This window comes from Bubalus kerabau, chromosome 1 (assembly GCF_029407905.1).
Source record: "Bubalus kerabau isolate K-KA32 ecotype Philippines breed swamp buffalo chromosome 1, PCC_UOA_SB_1v2, whole genome shotgun sequence".
In the NCBI taxonomy this organism is placed as follows: Eukaryota; Metazoa; Chordata; class Mammalia; order Artiodactyla; family Bovidae; genus Bubalus; species Bubalus kerabau.
In genome coordinates this window covers 18024572-18043839 of record NC_073624.1, presented here as the reverse complement: position 1 = coordinate 18043839, position 19268 = coordinate 18024572, and the positions used below count along the sequence as shown (strand labels likewise).

Here is a 19268-nt window from a genome sequence, read left to right as displayed (position 1 = left end):
GACCTACAGTCCATGGGTTGCAAAGAGTCAGACACGACTGAGCATCTAGGCACGTGCTCCAGGACCCAGTCTCCAGATCATTCTGAGAAAGAGGAAAACCCTGCAATCTCATCCCTCCAACTTGATGGGTCTCACTTCATGCCTTATCAGTCACCTGTGAATTCCTGTACTCCTGGTCCTCATTTTCTGCTGACCTGATAAATACTCTTGTATTTCGAGACTTCTTGTAGTTCTCTGCTTCCACCCTGAGCTCAGTGCCAGGGAAGATCAATATTTGATTCTACAAAAGTTATTCTCCACGGGTCAACAGATCCCACACCCAGACCCTGTGAGATCTCAGATCTCACAGATATTGGCCAGGGTGATCAGGGGAGAGAAAGGCACTCATGATTTTTGATGAACCGTTTCTACCCCAGTCCCACTGGTAGGACCCAGCTGTCAGGACTACGGAAGCAGGAGGTCAAAGGACCGTGTTACTCATATAAGGAGATGTTGAAGATTCAGAAGCTCATTGGTGTCTGAGCTTCAGAAAGTGGCAGATGCAGCCTCTGATAGTGCCTGAAATGGTGAAAGGTGTCGCTATTGGCTCTCAGGAGGGAGGGTGTAAGGGGTGGTCTATATAGACCCCAGTCGGCACCCTGACGCCTCCTCACAGGCTGATCCTGCAGTTGGGGCTGTGACCTTGAGGATGTGGGGTCAGGATGGCTCTGGGCAGACACCTCTCTCTGAGGGGACTCTGTGTCCTCCTCCTCGGCACTGTGATGGGGGGTCAAGGTAAGAGCTGCCCCTCTGTCCTGGCTCACAGCAGCGGAGTTGACGCTTTGATGAAGGGAAAGGTGTCTGGACTTGTGGAACCTGGCCTCAGTGTTTCTGACCAAAAAAGAACCATGCTGATGTGAATACTGGTTCCTCTCCCATGGTGAGGGTTGGGGGGGGAGTCCATTGGTCATAGCGGCAGATTTTACAGTGCCGTGAGGTTTTGTCTGGATCGAGCTGGGTCAGCCTAAGTCCCCTCCACGGTCTCCCTTGTTTTCAGGGAGCTTCTAGGAGTCCCAGTGGCTCTCAGTGTGTAGAAGGTCCAGTGACTGGGCTCAGCTGGGACTCTGGGCTGTTCCCACACGCTCCATGTGCCTGGTGTGTGAGCACTGCCCCTGGGTCCCTGTGTTTCCTGTGTCTTTGCTCCTGTAGGCTCTGTGATTGTGTGTGTGTGTATGTGTGCAGGTAAGGAGTGTGTGAGGGTGTGTGTGTGTGAGGGTATGAAGAGTGTGTGTGTGTGAGTGTGTGAGGGTGTGTATGTGTGAGGGTGTTTGTGGGTGTGAAGAGTGTATGTATTTGTGGAGTGTGTGAGGAGTGTGAGAAGTATGTGTGGGTGAGTGTGGGTGAGTGAGGGTGAGTGATGGGTGTGTGAGTAGTGTGTGTTGGGGGGAAGTGTGTGAGCCTGTGTATGTGTGTGTGAGGGGAGGTGGAGCCTGTCTGTGTGAGAGGAACAGAGCTGGGGAGCAGGGAGTGAGTCCGTTGGTCTGTGAAGCACAAAGGGTGTCCACAGGGCTGGGTGTCATGGCCGCTGCATGTAACTGGATCAGAGATAATTGTACACCTGCCTGCCTCTCTCTGGCTCCTCTCCCCCATCTGCCGGGCTCCCCTCTGCTTGTTGCCATGTCTGCCTAACACTGGGCTCTGTGAGAGGCTCTGCCTGCTGGCCTCACCTGTTCCCACCAGGTGTCCATTAGGGAGCAGAGAATCCTGCATCCAGGAGAGGGGACCTCTTGTCTGTTCAGTTCAGTTCAGTCATTCACTGGTGTCTGACTCTGCGATCCCATGGACCGCAGCACGCCAGGCCTTCCTGTCCATCACCAACTCCCGGAGTCTACCCAAACTCATGTCCATTGAGTCGGTGATGCCATCCAACCATCTCATCCTCTGTCGTTCCCTTCTCCTCCCACCTTCTCTCTTTCCCAGCTTCAGGGTCTTTACAGATGTGTCAGCTCTTCACATAGGTGGCCAAAGTATTGGAGTTTCAGCTTCCACATCAGTCCTTCTAAGGAACGACTTGTCCCTCTGTTTGTAAAGATCAGTTGATGTGCAGCCCCACGTGTATAAGTTCCCAAGTCCCTGCCCCGATCCCTGTGACTCATTTTCTGATGTGCTGGGGGCCTGGGATGGTCCTTTCCCCTCCCAGGATCTGCTGTGGCTCTGTAGGGAGCACTTTCTCTCGTGCCCTCTCCTGTCCCTCTCTTCCTGGGAGCTGCTTTCCCCTGAGTGAGAGTGGAGTATTTTACCAATCCTGTCATGGTCTGCAAAGTTTCTTTGGACAAATCTGCTGATATCATTATGGGTGTTCTCTTGGGTAACAGCATTTTTTTCTTCTCTTTAGACTTTCAGAATTCTCTCTTTCTCTTTGCATTTGAACAGTTTACTCTGTGAGTCTTGGAGAAGGTTATTTTGGATTGAAATTTTGGGGTGACTGATCCAACCAGTCCATTCTGAAGGAGATAAGCCCTGGGATTTCTTTGGAAGGAATGATGCTAAAGCTGAAACTCCAGTACTTTGGCCACCTAATGCGAAGAGTTGACTCATTGGAAAAGACTCTGATGCTGGGAGGGATTGAGGGCAGGAGGAAAAGGGGACGACAGAGGATGAGATGACTGGATGGCATCACTGACTCGATGGATGTGAGTCTGAGTGAACTCTGGGAGTTGGTGATGCACAGGGAGGCCTGGCGTGCTGTGATTCATGGGGTTGCAATGAGTCAGACATGACTGAGTGAACTGAACGGATTAGCTTCTTGAACTTAGGTGTCCAGATCTTTCCCCAGGTTTGGAAATTCGCAGCCTGTCTTTCTTTCTTTTTTATAATTATTTATTTTTGGCTGTGCTAGGTCTCCCTGTTGCATGCGGGCTTTCTCTAGCTGTGGGAAGCAGGGGCTACTCTTTGCTGCAGTGCACAGGCTTCTCACTGCAGTGGCTTCTCTTGCTGGAGACCACAGGCTCTAGGTGCACACGTTTCAGCAGCTGTGGCACACTGGCTTAGTTGCTCTGCGGCATGTGGAATCTTCCTGGACCAGGGATTGAACCCATGTCCCCTACTTTGGCAGGTGGATTCTTAACCACTACACCAACAGGGAAGTCCTCAGCCCTTAATTCTTTTCTCCTTCACTTCTTCTGATATGACTCCAGTCCATACATTGCTTCTCTTTATAGAGTCCACTGGCTTTCTATATTCCTTTCATTCTCTTTTGGCTCCTCTATTGGGATGCTTTCAACTAATCTTTCTTCTAACACATTGATTCTTTCTTCTTTTTCTTTCCCTTGGTCAAGTCTGTTGTTGAACCTCTGTGTTGAATTCTTCAGTTTACTCATTGTATTGTGCCTGTTAAGTCGCCTTAGTCATGTCTGACTCTTTGTGACCCTATGGACTGTAGCCCACCAGGCTCCTCTGTCCATAGGATTCTCCAGGCAAGAATACTGAAGTGGGTTGCCATGCACTCCCCCAGGGGATCTTCCAGACCCAGGGATCAAACCCGAGTCTCTTACATTTCCTGCACTTGCAGACAGGTTCTTTACCACTAGTGCCGCCTGGGAAGCCCATTCACTTATTATTCAGCTTCAAAATGTCTGGTTGAAGAAGTGAAGAAGTGAAAGTCACTCAGTCATGTTTGACTCTTTGTACACAGTCCATGGAATTCTCCAGGCCTTACTGGAGTAGGTAGTTTCCCTTCTCCAGGGGGTGTTCCCAACCCAAGGATCAAACCCAGGTCTCCAGCATTGCAGACTGATTCTTTACCAGCTGAGCCACAAGAGAAGACCAAGAGAAGACTGGAGTGTGTAGCATATTCCTTCTCCAGCAGATATTCCTGACCCAGGATTTGAACCAGGGTCTCCTGCATTGCAGGTGGATTCTTTACCAACTGAGCTATCAGAGAATTGCAAAATATCTGGTTAGTTCTTTTTTTTTTAAATAGAGTCTTCTGATGCTGGGAAAGATTGAAGGTGGGAGGAGAAGGGGATGACAGAGGATGAGATGCTTGCATGGCATCACTGACTGAATGGATATGAGTCTGAGTAAACTCTGTGAGTTGGTGATGGACAGGGAGGCCTGGCGTACTGTAGTCCACGGGATCTCAAAGAATCAGACATGACTGAGCGATTGAACTGAACTGAACACTGGTAATGTCTCCATCTATGATGTTCCTACTAATGAACTCCTTTTTATATGCAGAAACCAGAGTCATCTTATGACTTAATCACTAAAGTGACATCTAATCACTTTCATCAAATTCCATTTGTTAGATGCGTGTTACTAGGTACATTGGAGTGTGGAATTACACAAAGACATGAACACCAGATGGCAGGAATAACCAGGACATTTTAGAGCCTGTTTCCCCAGCCCTCTGTTCCTGAGCTGGATGAGATGCTTCCTATGGACAGGGAAGGAGAGGGAGGATTCCTCCCTGGATCCTGGGCCATGAGCAACTGAGATGGAGAAGCTGGGCCCTAGTAGCCTTGGGCACATCTACAGGGAGGGCAGCATCCAGAGTCTCTGAAGGCCTGTCCTCGGTGGTGTCCCTGGAGCTGGTTCTACAGGCTCCTGAGAAATACTTGGTACCTCCCTTCCTGCTCTGTGTTCAGTGATGGCACATTGGGGGTTTAGAGTTGGCCACGCTGGGAACGTTGATACCACAGAGGTCAGGAAATACTATATCCCATATTTTGTTCCTCAGAGAGCTAATGTTTTAAATATTATACCACTCTAGAATCTTTCCTGCCATGTGTCTCTTTTGCAGTACTGGAGCTGAGGCTGAAGGATGGAGCCCACCGCTGTGAGGGGAGAGTGGAAGTGAAGCACCAAGGAGAATGGGGCACAGTGGATGATATGGAATGCAGCTTGAAGGATGCATCTGTAGTGTGCAGACAGCTGGCGTGTGGAACTGCCATTGGTTTTCCTGGAGGGGCTTATTTTGGGCCAGGGCTTGGCCCCATTTGGCTTTCATATACTTCATGTGAAGGGGTAGAATCAACTGTCAGTGACTGTAGGCATTGTAATATTAAAGACTATCGTAATCATAGCTATTCCCATGACTGGGATGCTGGAGTAGTCTGCTCAGGTAAGTCCTGTCTGCTTTGTGTGGGGATCTCTAGCAGGAAAAGCCTCTGTCTTATTACCAGAATGACTCGAGATTACGGATACAGCCTTTAGAACATACTTGGGTGAAGGGTCTTTGTGATGTGTCACAGGAGGCAGAGGTGAGGCCAAAAATTTCATACAGATTAGCTTCTGGATTCGACCTCTGTGACACAGTCTCAGCATGGTAATTGTTCTGTATTCTTTGACATAATGGTCAGTAGGGTGTGGCTACATTGATGGGGGTGGGGTGTCATAGGAGAGTTGTAGGCAACAAGGTTCATTATCCTCATTGGTCCTAAAAGTCAGAGTCACCACACTCCATCAGGTTGGTATGTGGGTGATGTGCCAATAGAACAGGCTCAACCAAGCAATGGTGACCCCACAAGGGCATGTGAAGACCCATGGGCAAGTGACCATACCCGAAGTCATGGTGCAGTTACTCAAGGAAAAGGTGTGAGAGAAATTCAGTGGTGCATTTAAATATCCCTAGGTCACAGTCAGAGGAGGCCCAAAGTGGGACGTGTGGCAAGGAAAATGTCATCACACTGGTGTACCTGATGAATCGAGTGGGGACCAAACACTAATTTGCAAGGATGTTGAGGGAGCAGGAAAATGAAGTCTTGAAGTTTACAACACAGCAGCTGAAGTGCATCACGTATAAGAAGCAGTGAAGCTAAGAGTTCATGGGGTTCTCAAGGCAAGAATACTGAAGTGGTTTGCCTTTCCTTTTCCAGTGGACCATGTCTTGTCAGAACTCTCCACTAAGACCCGTCTGTCTTGGGTGGCCCTACATGGCATGGCTCATCGTTTCATTGAGTTAGACAAGGCTGTGGTCCATGAACTGTGAACTTCCAGATGTTCAAGCTGGATTTAGAAAAAACAGAGGAACCAGAGGTCAAACTGCCAACATCCGTTCCAACACTGAAAATGCAAGAGAGTTCCAGAAAAACATCTACTTTATTGACTATGCCATAGCCTTTAACTGTGTATATCACAACAAACTGGAAAATTCTTCAAGACATGGGAATACCAGACCATCTGATCTGCATCCTTAGAAATCTGTATGTAGGTCAAGAAGCAACAGTTAGAACTGGACATGAACAAAAGACTGGTTCCAAATTGGGGAAGGAGTACGTCAAGGCTGTATATTGTCACCCTGCTTATTTAACTTATATGCAGAGTACATCATGGGAAATGTTGGACTGGACGAAGCACAAGTTGGAATCAAGATTGTTGGGAGAAATATCAATAACCTTAGATGCAGGTTACATCACACTTATGGCCGAAAGTAAAGAACTAAAGAGCCTCTTGATGATAGTGAAAGAGGAGAGTGAAAAAGTTGGCTTAAAACTCAACATTCAGAAACTAAGATCATAGCATCTGGTCCCATCACTTCCTGGCAAATAGATGGGGAAATAGTGACATGCTTTTTTTTTTTTTTTGGCTCCAAAATCACTGCAGATGGTGACTGCAGCCATGAAATTAAAAGACACTTGCTCCTTGGAAGAAAAGCTATGACCAACCTAGACAGCATATTAAAAAGCAGAGACATTTCTTTGCCAGCAAAGACCGATCTAGTCAAAGCTATGGTTTTTCCAGTAGTCCTGTATGATTGTGAGTGTTGGACTATAAAGAAAGCTGAGGGCCAAAGAATTGATGCTTTTGAACTATGGTGTTGGAGAAGACTGTTGAGAGTCCCTTGGACTGCAAGGAGATCTAACCAGTCCCTCCTAAAGGAAATCAGTCCTGGGTGTTCATTGGAAGGATTGATGCTGAAGCTGAAACTCCAGTATTTCGGCCACCTCATGTGAAGAACCGATTCATTGGAAAAGACCCTGATGCTGGGAAAGATTGAAGGTGGGAGGAGAAAGGGTTTACAGAGGATGAGGTGGTTGGATGGCATCACTGACTGAATGGACATGAGTTAGAGTAAACCCCGGGAGTTGGTGATGGACAGGGAGGCCTGGCATGCTGCAGTCCATGGTGTTGCAAAGAGTCAGACATGACTGAGGAACTGAACTGAACTGAATTGAAGCTAAGAGGACCTGATGTGACTCCTAAGAAGTACTCAGTGCTACCTAAGTGTGTTTGACCTATGCCAAGGTGGATACAGGAAAGACAGCAGTGAAACCAGGGTGTGAATGGGTGCTCACAGTATTTGGCAGAGATGCTTCTAGTTGTTATCACAATTGCAGATTGGATGTCCAGGTTATTAATCACATCAGAACAACTGGACTGGAGGAAGATATTGTCAGCTATCACAGTGAATTCCCTAAGGTAGAAGGCTGGTCTTAGGATATACCACCCCATCAAATGGGATGGTGGGACAGGGGAGCCATGAAGACATCTGCAGTAGGTCCTTAACAGCCACAGCCAGTCAGCTCTTGGGTGTTTATATTGAGGAAGATCATTGGAAAAGTGATCTTTTCTAATCTCACCTTCAGCAGATCTTTGATGATTCTAGCTGATGCCCTTAAGGAAACAATTCTTTTCCTTTTTAAAAAGTACTTTATTGAGGTATGCCTGACATACAAAACTGCTTGAAAAGTATGCATTTGTGAAACCACTACAGCACTTATGTCATAAATCTATTCATCTCTTCAAAAAGTTTTCTTCCATTCTCTTTATCATTCTTATTAAAAATAATTATTTTCAAGGTGAATTTGAATTTTAGTTGGAAACTTTTGTTTTAAACAAACCTGTTTTCTGGCATCTCAAGTAACCTTCCTCATTGTCACAATGTCATAATCATGGTTCCAACTGAAGATAAATTTGTGGAAATACTACAGGTGTCTCAACCATATTTTGATAAATCAGCATCTGAATGAAAATGGAGTGTGTGATGTTGAAACTTTATGTGAAATTAGAACTCCCAATGTTATCCTAAGAATACTGATGTCTTGTTATTAATTCCAGTTAAGATATACTTAGAAGTAAAGAATTGGAAGTGCTCTGATATTCAACAAAGGTCTGTCTAGTCAAGGCTATGGTTTTCCAGTGGTCATGTATGGACGTGAGAGTTGGACTGTGAAGAAAGCAGAGCGCCGAAGAATTGATGCTTTTGAACTGTGGTGTTGGAGAAGATTCTTGAGAGTCCCTTGGACTGCAAAGAGATCCAACCAGTCCATTCTAAAGGAGATCAGTCTTGGGTGTTCATTGGAAGGACTGATTCTAAAGCTGAAATTCCAATACTTTGGCCACCTCATGCGAAGAGTTGACTCATTGGAAAAGACTCTGATGCTGGGAGGGACTGGGGGCAGGAGGAGAAGGGGACGACAGAGGATGAGATGGCTGGATGGCATCACTGACTCGATGGATATGAGTTTGAGCGAACTCCGGGAGTTGGTGATGGACAGGGAGGCCTGGCGTGCTGCGATTCATGGGGTCGCAAAGGGTCGGACACGACTGAGCGACTGAACTGAATTGATCTGAACTAATATTTAAACCCTGATTGTGGTTTGTACACCCTGACTACCATTGCTCTAACTTAGACTCTCACATTTTTATGAACGGTTCCAGGTTCCTTCTATTTCTCTTTTTGTCACTAGTTTTCTCCTCCTGGTCTGTTTTTTTTTGTTTTCCTTTCTGTATTTTCAGACATATTTTAATGATGTGAAGATAAGTCAAAGTGGTGGTGATGTAGCAGAAATTAGATTAGAATAGCATGCATTTTCATTATTTTAATCAAAACTCTTGGAGTTTCTTCTGCTCAACCTTAGGAGTCAGGTATGGAAGAGAAATTTCAGCCTCAGTAGTGGATTGCTGGAAGTGAAGTACCGTGTTTAGGAGAAATCTAGAGTGGAAACAAAGACCAGAGGAGAATGTAGAGAAGCTTATTTGAAATAACGAGGAGATTTCATGGAGTTTAAGTGGAAGATCTGGGAGGGAACACATAAATTGTGAAGGACTGTGGTGCAAGAGTTCCAAGTTCCTTAAGTCCTGTCCTACTCTTTGTGACCCCATGGACCATAGGATTCTCCAAGCACAAATACTGGAGTGGGTTGCCATTTCTTTTTCTAGGGGATCTTCCTCACCCAGGGATCAAACCTGGGTCTCCCGCATTGCAGGCAGAGTCTTGATTATCTTCTGAGCCACCAGGGACTACAGTACTGAAGTACAAAATGGTGAGGGGATGAAGGTGCAAGGATTGCAGGAGGGGAGGGTTGGAAAGATGCAGGTCAATTCATACATTCACCACAGCCTCTGTGTTAACACTTCCTTCCTGCCCCCATTCCTTCCCTCCCTCTCTTCCTTTATCCTGTTGTGGGAGTCATTTCTCAGCTCTGTGGAAGTGCTAGCATTTGTAGCTGGCAGTTTTCTTAGAGGAAAGTTTTTATAATATGGATTCTGTTTATTTAACAAATACAAGTTTACTCATATTTTTCTCTTTTTTCTGTATCAGATTTTGGTGAATTGTGTTTCACAAGTAATGTGTTTTTAAGGACTTGGCCCATTTTACAAAAAATTTTCAAATTAGTAACACCGGTTCATATCTCATATCTTTATATGTTGGGAAGATCTACAATGATATTCCTCCTTTTGTTACTGGTGCTCTTAATGTGTTCCCTCTTTTTTCTTAATTGGTTTGCTTGAAGATTATCAATGTTAATGTTCCTTTTAAAAGAATCATTAATGGACTGTATTGATTTTCTTGATCCTGTATTTGCTTTCTTCTTAATTGATTTCTATACTCAGTTTTCATTCCTCCTTTTCCGTCATGATTGTGGTTGCTTTTGTAGATTCTTGAGGTGGAGTCTTGGGTCATTTCCTTCTGTTTCTATTTTTATTCTAATGTAATCATCAAGGAAGCATCAAGGTTCTAAATTTTCTTCTAAGCATCACTTTATTTTTAACCCACCAGTTTCAATACTATATAATTTCTTTTGTATTTTATTATCATAAAATGTTTCTTTTTCTCTGAATGAATTCTTTGTCTTATAGTCTGACTTTGTATGATATTAATTTAGATATTATATAGAGTTTTCTCTGATTTGTGTTTGCATGGTATGTAATTTTAACCTCTTTAATATGTTTCTGTGTTTATTTTTAAACACATATAAGTTTGTAGACAGTATTTTGTTTTGTCTTGTTTTATCTGGTCTGATTATCTTGTTTTTTATTTGGAATACTTAAATTATTTACAGTTAATGTTATTATTGATATAACTGGGTTTAAGTGTACTTGCCTGCTATTTGTCCGAGAAGGCAATGGCACCCCACTCCAGTACTCTTGCCTGGAAAGTCCCATGGACGGAGGAGCCTGGTAGGCTGCAGTCCATGGGGTCCCTAAGAGTCGGACACGACTGAGCAAATTCACTTTCACTTTTCACTTTTATACATTGGAGAAGGAAATGGTAACCCACTCCAGTGTTCTTGCCTTGAGAATTCCAGGGACGGGGGAGCCTGGTGGGCTGCCATCTATGGAGTCGCACAGAGTCGGACACAACTGAAGTGACTTAGCGGCAGTAGAAGCAGTAGCTGCTATATGTTATATCTTTGTTCTTATTTTAATCTTCGAGTATATTTTATCATTTTAATTTAAATACTGTATTGGTTTATTAATTGTATCAGATTTTTAGGTGATTATAATGTTTAATTTTTAAAGTAATTTTTATTTGTTGCTGGCTGGGTCTTCATTGCTGCATGGGCTTTCTCTAGTTGTGGAGATCAGAGGCTACTCTCTAGCTGCAGGCATGAGTTTCTCATTGCGGTGGCCTCTCTTGCTGTAGTGCACAGGCTCTATGGTGCACAAGCTTCAGTAGTCGTGGCCCCTGGGCTCTAGAGTGTAGGCTCACTAGTTGTGGTGCACAGGCTTAGTGGCTCTGTGGTATGTGGGATTTTCCTAGACCACGGATTGAACCCACGTCTCCTGCATTGTCAGGTGGAGTCTTCAGCACTGAACCACCAGGAAAGCCCAATGTTGAATTATTAATCCTCAATTACATTTTACCTTGAAATGATATAATGTCACAACACGCAATGTCAGTCACTATACTTTTCTTCCACTTTCCTGTCCCTGTCATTGGTGCTATCATTGTCATATATTCTATTTATAAATTTATTATGAATCTTATAGTTTGTTGCTAATATTTTTGCCTTAAGTCTTCTAAGAGAGGATCAACATTTAGCACAGTCTCTATAGCTTTGAGAAGATCCATGTTTTCATCTGCTGTCATCTCCCTTTAGCTTGAAGAACTTTCTGAGGTGGTTTTGTGTAGTGTGTGTCTGGTGGACTCCAATTCTAGCATCTCTCATTTACCTGAAATCATTTTAATTTTCATTCAGTTTTGAAAAGTATTTTCATAGCTGATTCAATTTTAGGGTAACAAATGCCCAATCCCAATACTTTAAATATGCTCTTACATTGTCATCTGACTTTCATTGCCTCCAAAAAAAAGTCAGTAAATAATACGTATCCTTTTGTTCCCTGTATATAATGTGTCAAACTTCCCTGGCTGCTCTTAACATATTTTTGTTCGTTTGTTTACCAATGAATTTCAGTAATTACATTGTCAAGTTTTCTGAGAATGGTTTCATTATCTTGTTTGGGGTTTGTTTAGCTTTTTGGATTAGTGGGTTTACAGTTTTCAATAACTTTGGGAAAATGTCATTAATCTTTTCTTAATATTTTTCTGCACATCCCTTATTCTGAATCCCCAAATACACATATTTTATATATTTTTATATTATCCCACATGCCATTGAGTTTCCATTCATATTTTCTGCCTTTTTACTCTCTTTGGTTCAGTTTAGATGGTCTCTACTGCTGTGTTTTACTTCCCAATTCCTTTATTCTGCAATGTCTAGTCTCGTGTAATTAATCCAAATGTTCATTCCAATACTATATTTTTCAGTTTCAGAAGTCTCATTTGTTTATTTTTCCTAGTTTTCTCCCTGCTTATTTTAATGCTTCATTAAGCATATTGATATTAGGGGTTTAAGGAGGTCTTCAGTCAATTCAATCATTTCTGTAACTTCTGAAGCTGCTTTAAATGATTGTTTTAAAAAAATGTGTTATGGGTTACATTTCTCTCTTTTGGAAATTCTAATAATTTTTTGGTTGGATGTTGGGCATCACTAAGCAGTCCATTATGAGGAAGAACTTCAGAAGTAAAGAATCAGAACACACCCAGAAATCAGGGAATTGTACTCGATGAATTACATAAAGTTTTTTCATTGGGTTATCTTCATTCACTTCAAAATGTGTTCCTTTGATGACCAAATGATGAACTTTTATTTTGGGTTTCCTCCTTTAGTTTCAGAACTTCCTCGATAACACCTTGCATGCGATATACCCCACCTACATCCTACTTCTTCAGCAGTAGCTACCCTTTCTGATTTTCTTTTCCATCCATCTGTGTCTTTTAAAATGGTGTTTGCTTGTCTGAAGTGGGAGAAATGAGAAAGGATAACAGTTTAGGTGGTAGCTGGGAGGAGCAGAGGGTGATGTAGTATGCTAACAACCTATTCAACAAGTGTTTGCCACAAATATTTGCATATTTATCCATACTGAGGCTTTTTCAACTTGGAACTCTCCAAATTATGCCTTGTTTGCTCATTTCCTCCTCCTGCTCCTTGTTCTTCCTCCTTCTTTTTGGCAACATGTCATCTTCTTTTAGAATTGTAAAACATTCATGAAAGAAATTAAAGACAATATGATCAATGGAAAGTCATTCTGTGTTTCTGGCCTGAAAGAATTAGTGTTGTTAAAATGCCTGGGCTTCTCAAAGTGATCTATAGATTTAATGCAATTCCTATCTAAATAGCATTCTTTATAGAAAGAGGAAAACAATGTTAAAATATGAGTGTGTGGTTTAATTTTTATAGATTCATGAATTCCTGTTTTCTGATCATTATTGAATTTTAGTTCCATTCCATTATGGTCATGTAAGATACTTGGAATTATTTTAATATTTTTGAATGTGTTAAGGCTTATTTGTAACCTAGCCTGGAGACTATTCCATGTGTGCTTGAGAAGAATGCATATTTTTCTGTAGTTAGAGTTAGTACAATGATAGTATTAAAATCAGTTATTATCAGCCCTTAGCATTTTCTATGAGTCCTGTTTGAGAAGAAAAACCTTTAATAGGAGACGATGTGGAAACAGCTATCTGGTAAACTCCCACTGAGAGCACACTCTCCCCCAGATTCTTTGACAAACCCTAGGATTTCAAGAGAGATGGCTGGGACTCTCTCTCTATGACTCTCTGAGTTTTCTTAACTCATTTTCCTTCCCACTGAGGTCACGAAGGAATTCATGGAATTTTTTGGCATCAAAAAGTATCAGAAAGACAAGATGTGATGCCATAAATGTGAATTAGTGATAGTGTCCATATTTCTTCTCTGGAGCCGTCACCCATCTACAGGTTGGCATGCCCTCATCGATCCAGCCTCAGGACCTTCCTTAACCTAAGTCACTTGAGGACTAGCTTCTGGGAGAGAAAACTGGTCAGAATATTAGCCCCACAAGTCCCATGAAAGCTTCTAAGCTTATCTAGATGCTAGGTCTCTAATCTCATAGCCCATGTCCCTCTGGGTGGCTTCTGGTCTGCATATCTCTATGTTCAAGTTAAAGTGTCTGAATATTATACAGTGTCCTTGGATCTGTATGTAGGTCCTAGGCTGCTAAATGAGAAATTCACTTCTCCAACCAATGCTAAAAGATGTGTTTCCAGTGTTCAGCCATTCCAATGATCTGAATTGGGCTCTGTAGTTTCCAGGCTCCTAGACCAAGGAATTCACATTTCTAACCAGTCTCAAAATGTATGTTCTTGGGAGTCAACCATTCCAAACTGACCTTGTCATCCTCCTGGATTTCTCTTTAGAAACCTGCTCATGAAAATTCAATTATGACACTAACTGTAAAAGACTCTCTACATGCTCCACTCCTAAAACGAAAACTTTCACTCCACTGCCTGTGATGTGCAGTTTCCAGTTGCCAAGTCAGTACCATGAACACTCTATGGTTTTGTTGTTGTTTCCTCTTAGGATTTGTGCATCTGGCTGGAGGGGATGAACCCTGCTCAGGGCGAGTAGAAGTGTATTCTGGAGAAGCCTGGATCCCAGTGTCTGATGGAAACTTCACACTCCCCAATGCCCAGGTCATCTGTGCAGAGCTGGGTTGTGGCAAGGCTGTGTCTGTCCTGGGACATGAGCTCTTCAGAGAGTCCAGTGCCCGGGTCTGGGCTGAAGAGTTCAGGTGTGAGGGGGAGGAGCCTGAGCTCTCGGTCTGCCCCAAAGTGCCCTGTCCAGTGGGCACTTGTCACCACAGTGGAGCTGCTCAGGTTGTCTGTTCAGGTGAGATGCAGGTCAGGCCTTTCACCTCTGTGAACACCCTGCTCAGGTGAGAAAGTCATGTGATTTTGCTGAAACTCTGTCTTCTACCAGTATACTCAGAAGTCCGGCTCATGACAAATGGCTCCTCTCAGTGTGAGGGGCAGGTGGAGATGAACATTTCTGGACGATGGAGAGTGCTCTGTGCCTCCCACTGGAGTCTGGCCGATGCCAATGTTGCCTGTCGTCAGCTTGGCTGTGGAGTTGCCATCTCCACCCCCTGAGGACCACACTTGGTGGAAGGAGGTGATCAGATCCTAACAGCCCGATTTCACTGCTCTGGGGCAGAGTCTTTCCTGTGGAGTTGTCCTGTGACTGCTCTGGGTGGTCCTGACTGTTCCCATGGCAACACAGCCTCTGTGATCTGCTCAGGTAAGAGAGAGGGAAGGGTTACTGGTACTCAGGATGCTCGTGGAGTTAAATGTCTCCAAGAGCAGAGAGTGAGGTTAAACGGGCTTCAAAGTCAGAGATTTTGTGGTGAAATATGGATCTTCTCATTGTTCATTCATTTTTCAGGTCAGGGCAAGAAGTGTGAAGGGGAATAATATATTTTTAAGCAACATTGTTGCTTACATAAAATCATAGAAAACAATGTAGGAGCAGTAAGTATAGGCCTCAGTATGAACCCCAACCCAGAGCAACACAGAGAATGTCCCAGCCCCACAGTCACTGCCGTCCCCTCTCGACGGGGAAAAGCGCTTCCCCAACTTCTACTAACATAGGGAGTTTTATCAGTGTTTGAACTTTATGTAAAATGATGCCATATGTTTCATCTTTTGTATCTAATTTCATAGACTCAAAATTATGTTTGGGATTCACACATGATGTTGTATATTGTAGCACTTTTTTTTTTATTACTGTAGAGTATGCTTTGAATGATCACATGGCCATGTACTGACCCATTCTACTGACAGTATAAATCTGAATTATTTCCAGTTCTTGACTATTTAAAATATGATATTATAACTTGCCATGACAATGTCTTTGGATGCAAATATGTGTTACTTATTTTCCATGTTTAACCTTGGTCTTTTATTTTTATTTTCTTAATCAAATTGTGTCCTTTGATAAGCTCATTTCTTAATCTTATGTAAATATAACTTACCAACATTTTTCTGTACATTTAATGCTTCTTATATCCTTTAAACATTTTTTTGCCTACTCGAAGATCTTAAAAACATTCTCTAAGAGTATCTTATGGAAATTTTACTGTATTCCTCTTGCATATTATTGTGCATTCCTAGGATGGTATCTGTGTAAGATAAGGGTCAGGTTCCGTATGGACATCCAGTTGACTCAGAATCTTTTTCTGGAAAGACTCTTCCCCACTGCAGTGCTGCCTTTGTCATAAGCAGAAGGGCAATCATGTCTGTCTTATTTGAGACTCTCTATTCTGTTCCATGTTATCATTTGTCTATCCTTGCACCAATACTGCATTTTCTTAATTATCATAACTTTGTAGTTGTTGTCGTTCAATCGCTAAGTCATGTCTGACTCTTTGTGACCCCGTGGACTACAGCACACCAGGCTTCCCTGTCCTTCACTATCCCCTTGAATTTCAAACTTTGTAGTTAGTCTGAATAATTTTAATTTACAAGAGTTACTTTATATTAACTCCTCTAATATCGTTGCTTTTCTTACCAACTGTGCTGTTCATTCTTGGTTGCTTGTATTTTGTATGAATTTAGAAATCAGCTTGTCATTTAAACCAAAAGAAAAGCTTAAGGGTATCATTGAGATTAGATTTAAAAATTTGAGAGTAGACATAGAAATCTGAGGATGATTGACATTGGCAATGTTGAGTTTTCCAAATCATTGACATAACACATCCCTCCATTTGGTTAGATCCTGAATTTCAGAGGTTTTGCCCATCTTCTACTAGGATTTCTCCTAGGTATTTTATTTTTGATGTTATGAGTATTTTTGTGAAAGTGTCCTGGCAATGAATTCTCTTTGGCTTGTTTTCATCTTTTAATTCTTTCAAGTTTGATGTATGTTGAGACATAAAAATGTTGGGAAAACAATATAAAAATTCCTTTATGAACTTTATGTGGGTTTCTAAATGTTAATATCAATATTTTGCTTTAATCTGTGTGTGTCCTTCCTTCTCTGTTCCCCTTCTGCCCCATTTCTTCCTGAATATGTAAATTCTTTCTGAATTCAGTTGAAGACATGATGTTCCTTTATCCTTAGAACAGTTCTGGGAATTCCCTTACGGAACCAGAGTTCAGGCAAGTCTTTAAATGACTTCAGCTCCAGGTGACATCTAATTGCAGCACTGAAAGACCCCACTGAAAGACTGCCAAACTGAGTTTTTTCTGATTAATGACCCAAAGTCATAAGCAAAATTAAGTACATATTTTTTTCTTCAGCTACTAAGTTTTACCTTTTCATATTGATGAAATTGCCAACATCCGTTGGATCACAGAAAAAGCAAAAGAGTTCCAGAAAAACCTCTACTTCTGCTTTATTGACTATGACAAAGCCTTTGACTTTGTGGACCACAACAATGTGTAGAAAATTCTTAAAGAAATGAAAATACTAGACCACCTATCTGCCCCGATACATCTGTGTGCAGGTCAAGAAGCAACAGTTAGAATTGGACATGGAACAACAGACTGTTTCCAAATTGGGAAAGGAGTACGTCAAGACTGTATATAGTCACCCTGCTTATTGAACTTGTACTCAGAGTACATCAAGTGAAATGCTGGACTGAATGAAACACAAGCTGAAATCAAGATTGTCAGGAGAAATATCAATAATCTCAGATATGCTTATGACACCACCTTTATGGCAGAAAGCGAACAGGAACTGAAGAGCCTCTTGATGAAAGTGAAAGAGGAGAGTGAAAACGCTGGCTTAAAACTCAACATTCAAAAAACAAAGATCATGATATCTGGTCCTATCATTTCATGGCAAATAGATGGGGAAACAATGGAAACAGTGACAGACTATTTTCTTGGGCTCCAAAATCACTGCAGATGGTGACTGCAGCCATGAAATTAAGTGATGCTTGCTCCTTGGAAGAAAAGCTATGATCAACCTAGACAACATATTAAAAAGCAAAGACATTACTTTGCTGACAAAGGTCCATCTAGTCAAATCTGAGATTTTTGCAGTAGTTATGTATGGATGTGAGAGTTGGACCATAAAGAAAGTTGAGCACTGAAGAATTGATGCTTTTGAACTGTGGTGTTGGAGAAGACTCTTGAGAGTCCCCTGGACTGCAAGGAGATCAAACCAGTGGATCCTAATGGAAATTAGTCCTGAATATTCATTGGAAGGACTGATATTGAAGCTGAATCTTCAATACTTTGGCCACCTGATGAGAAGAGCTGACTCATTGGAAAATACCCTGATGCTGGGAAAGATTGAGGGCAGGAGGAAAAGGGGATGACAGAGGATGAGATGGTTGGATGGCATCACCGACTTGATGGACATGAGTTTGAGCAAGCTCCAGAAGTTGGTGATGAACAGGGAAGCCTGGCAAGCTGCAGTTAATTGGGTCACAAAGAGTTGAACATGACTGAGGGACTGAACTGAAGTGAACCAAGTTTTTTGGAAAAACTGCCATACAACAATATGACCAGAACTCTTGCTATGTGACCTGAATTAATTGAAGAATATCCTCTGATTTTGCATTTTGATGTTTCTAGTTTATGTTGAGCTAATGTGTGGCTACACTTATTCTTTAGTTCTTAATTGCAACTAACAAGTTTTTCAGCTCTAGAAGTATTTGGTTTTTGTTATCATTTCTCTGCAAAGATACACATTTTGTCAATTAATTCCATAAGCACTTTAACCGTGGCTATATATATTTTCACCAGGTAACTCTAGCAGCTGAAAACCCTGGGAAATTCTTTCTAATGTCTCCTTTTCCCTTTCCATTTCTCATGAGATCCATTTTATATAAGTGTTTGTTTTAAAGATACACATTAAAGAACTTGTAGAAATCCTTCAGAAAGAATTTTGTTTTGCTTTTACTTAAGGATAGATTTCGGAGAAGGCAATGGCACCCCACTCCAGTACTCTTGCCTAGAAAATCCCATGGACGGAGGAACCTGGTAGGCTGCAGTCCATGGGGTCGCTAGAGTCGGACACGACTGAGCAACTTCACTTTCACTTTTCACTTTCATACATTGGAGAAGGAAATGGCAACCCACTCCAGTGTTCTTGCCTGGAGAATCCCAGGGATGGCAGAGCCTGGTGGGCTGCCATCTATGGGGTCGCACAGAGTCAGATACAACTGAAGCGACTTAGCAGCAGCAGCAGGGATAGATTTGGGCTTCCCTGGTGGCTCAGATGGTAAAAAATCCGCCTGCAGTGCGGGAGACCTGGGTTTGATCCCTGGGTTGGGAAGATCCCTTGGAGGAGGGCTTGACAACTCACTCCAATATTCTTGCCTGAAAAATCTGGTGGGCTACAGTCCAAGGGGTTACAAAGAGTCGGACATGACTGAGCAACTAAGCCCAGCACAGGGATAAATTTAGGGACACAATTTACTTAACTAATTCTTACAGCAACACTTGGGTAAAACAGAGATTGTGGTACTGTCAGAAGCAGAACTCTCCGGGGAGAAGGTGAACACTAAGAGTATGATAATTTACTGCTGGGTCACAGCCTTCATCTTAGGCTCCATCAGTAGGTCATTATTTTCCTTAATTCAGTTTCCTGTTCTTCACCCTTCCAGACTTCTGATCATTGTTGTTTCTTCAGGAAACCAGACCCAGGTGCTGCCCCAGTGCAGCAACTCTATGGCAGAACCAGCAGGCTCTGCAGCCTCAGTGGAGAGCGCCCCCTACTGCTCAGGTA

General features: G+C 42.6%; 1 pseudogene; it reads left to right on the top strand.

The window, feature by feature from the left end:
- The first annotated feature begins 701 nt into the window (after window positions 1-701).
- The window catches only part of LOC129644199 (antigen WC1.1-like), a 51780-nt pseudogene continuing 33213 nt past the window's right edge, over window positions 702-19268 (top strand).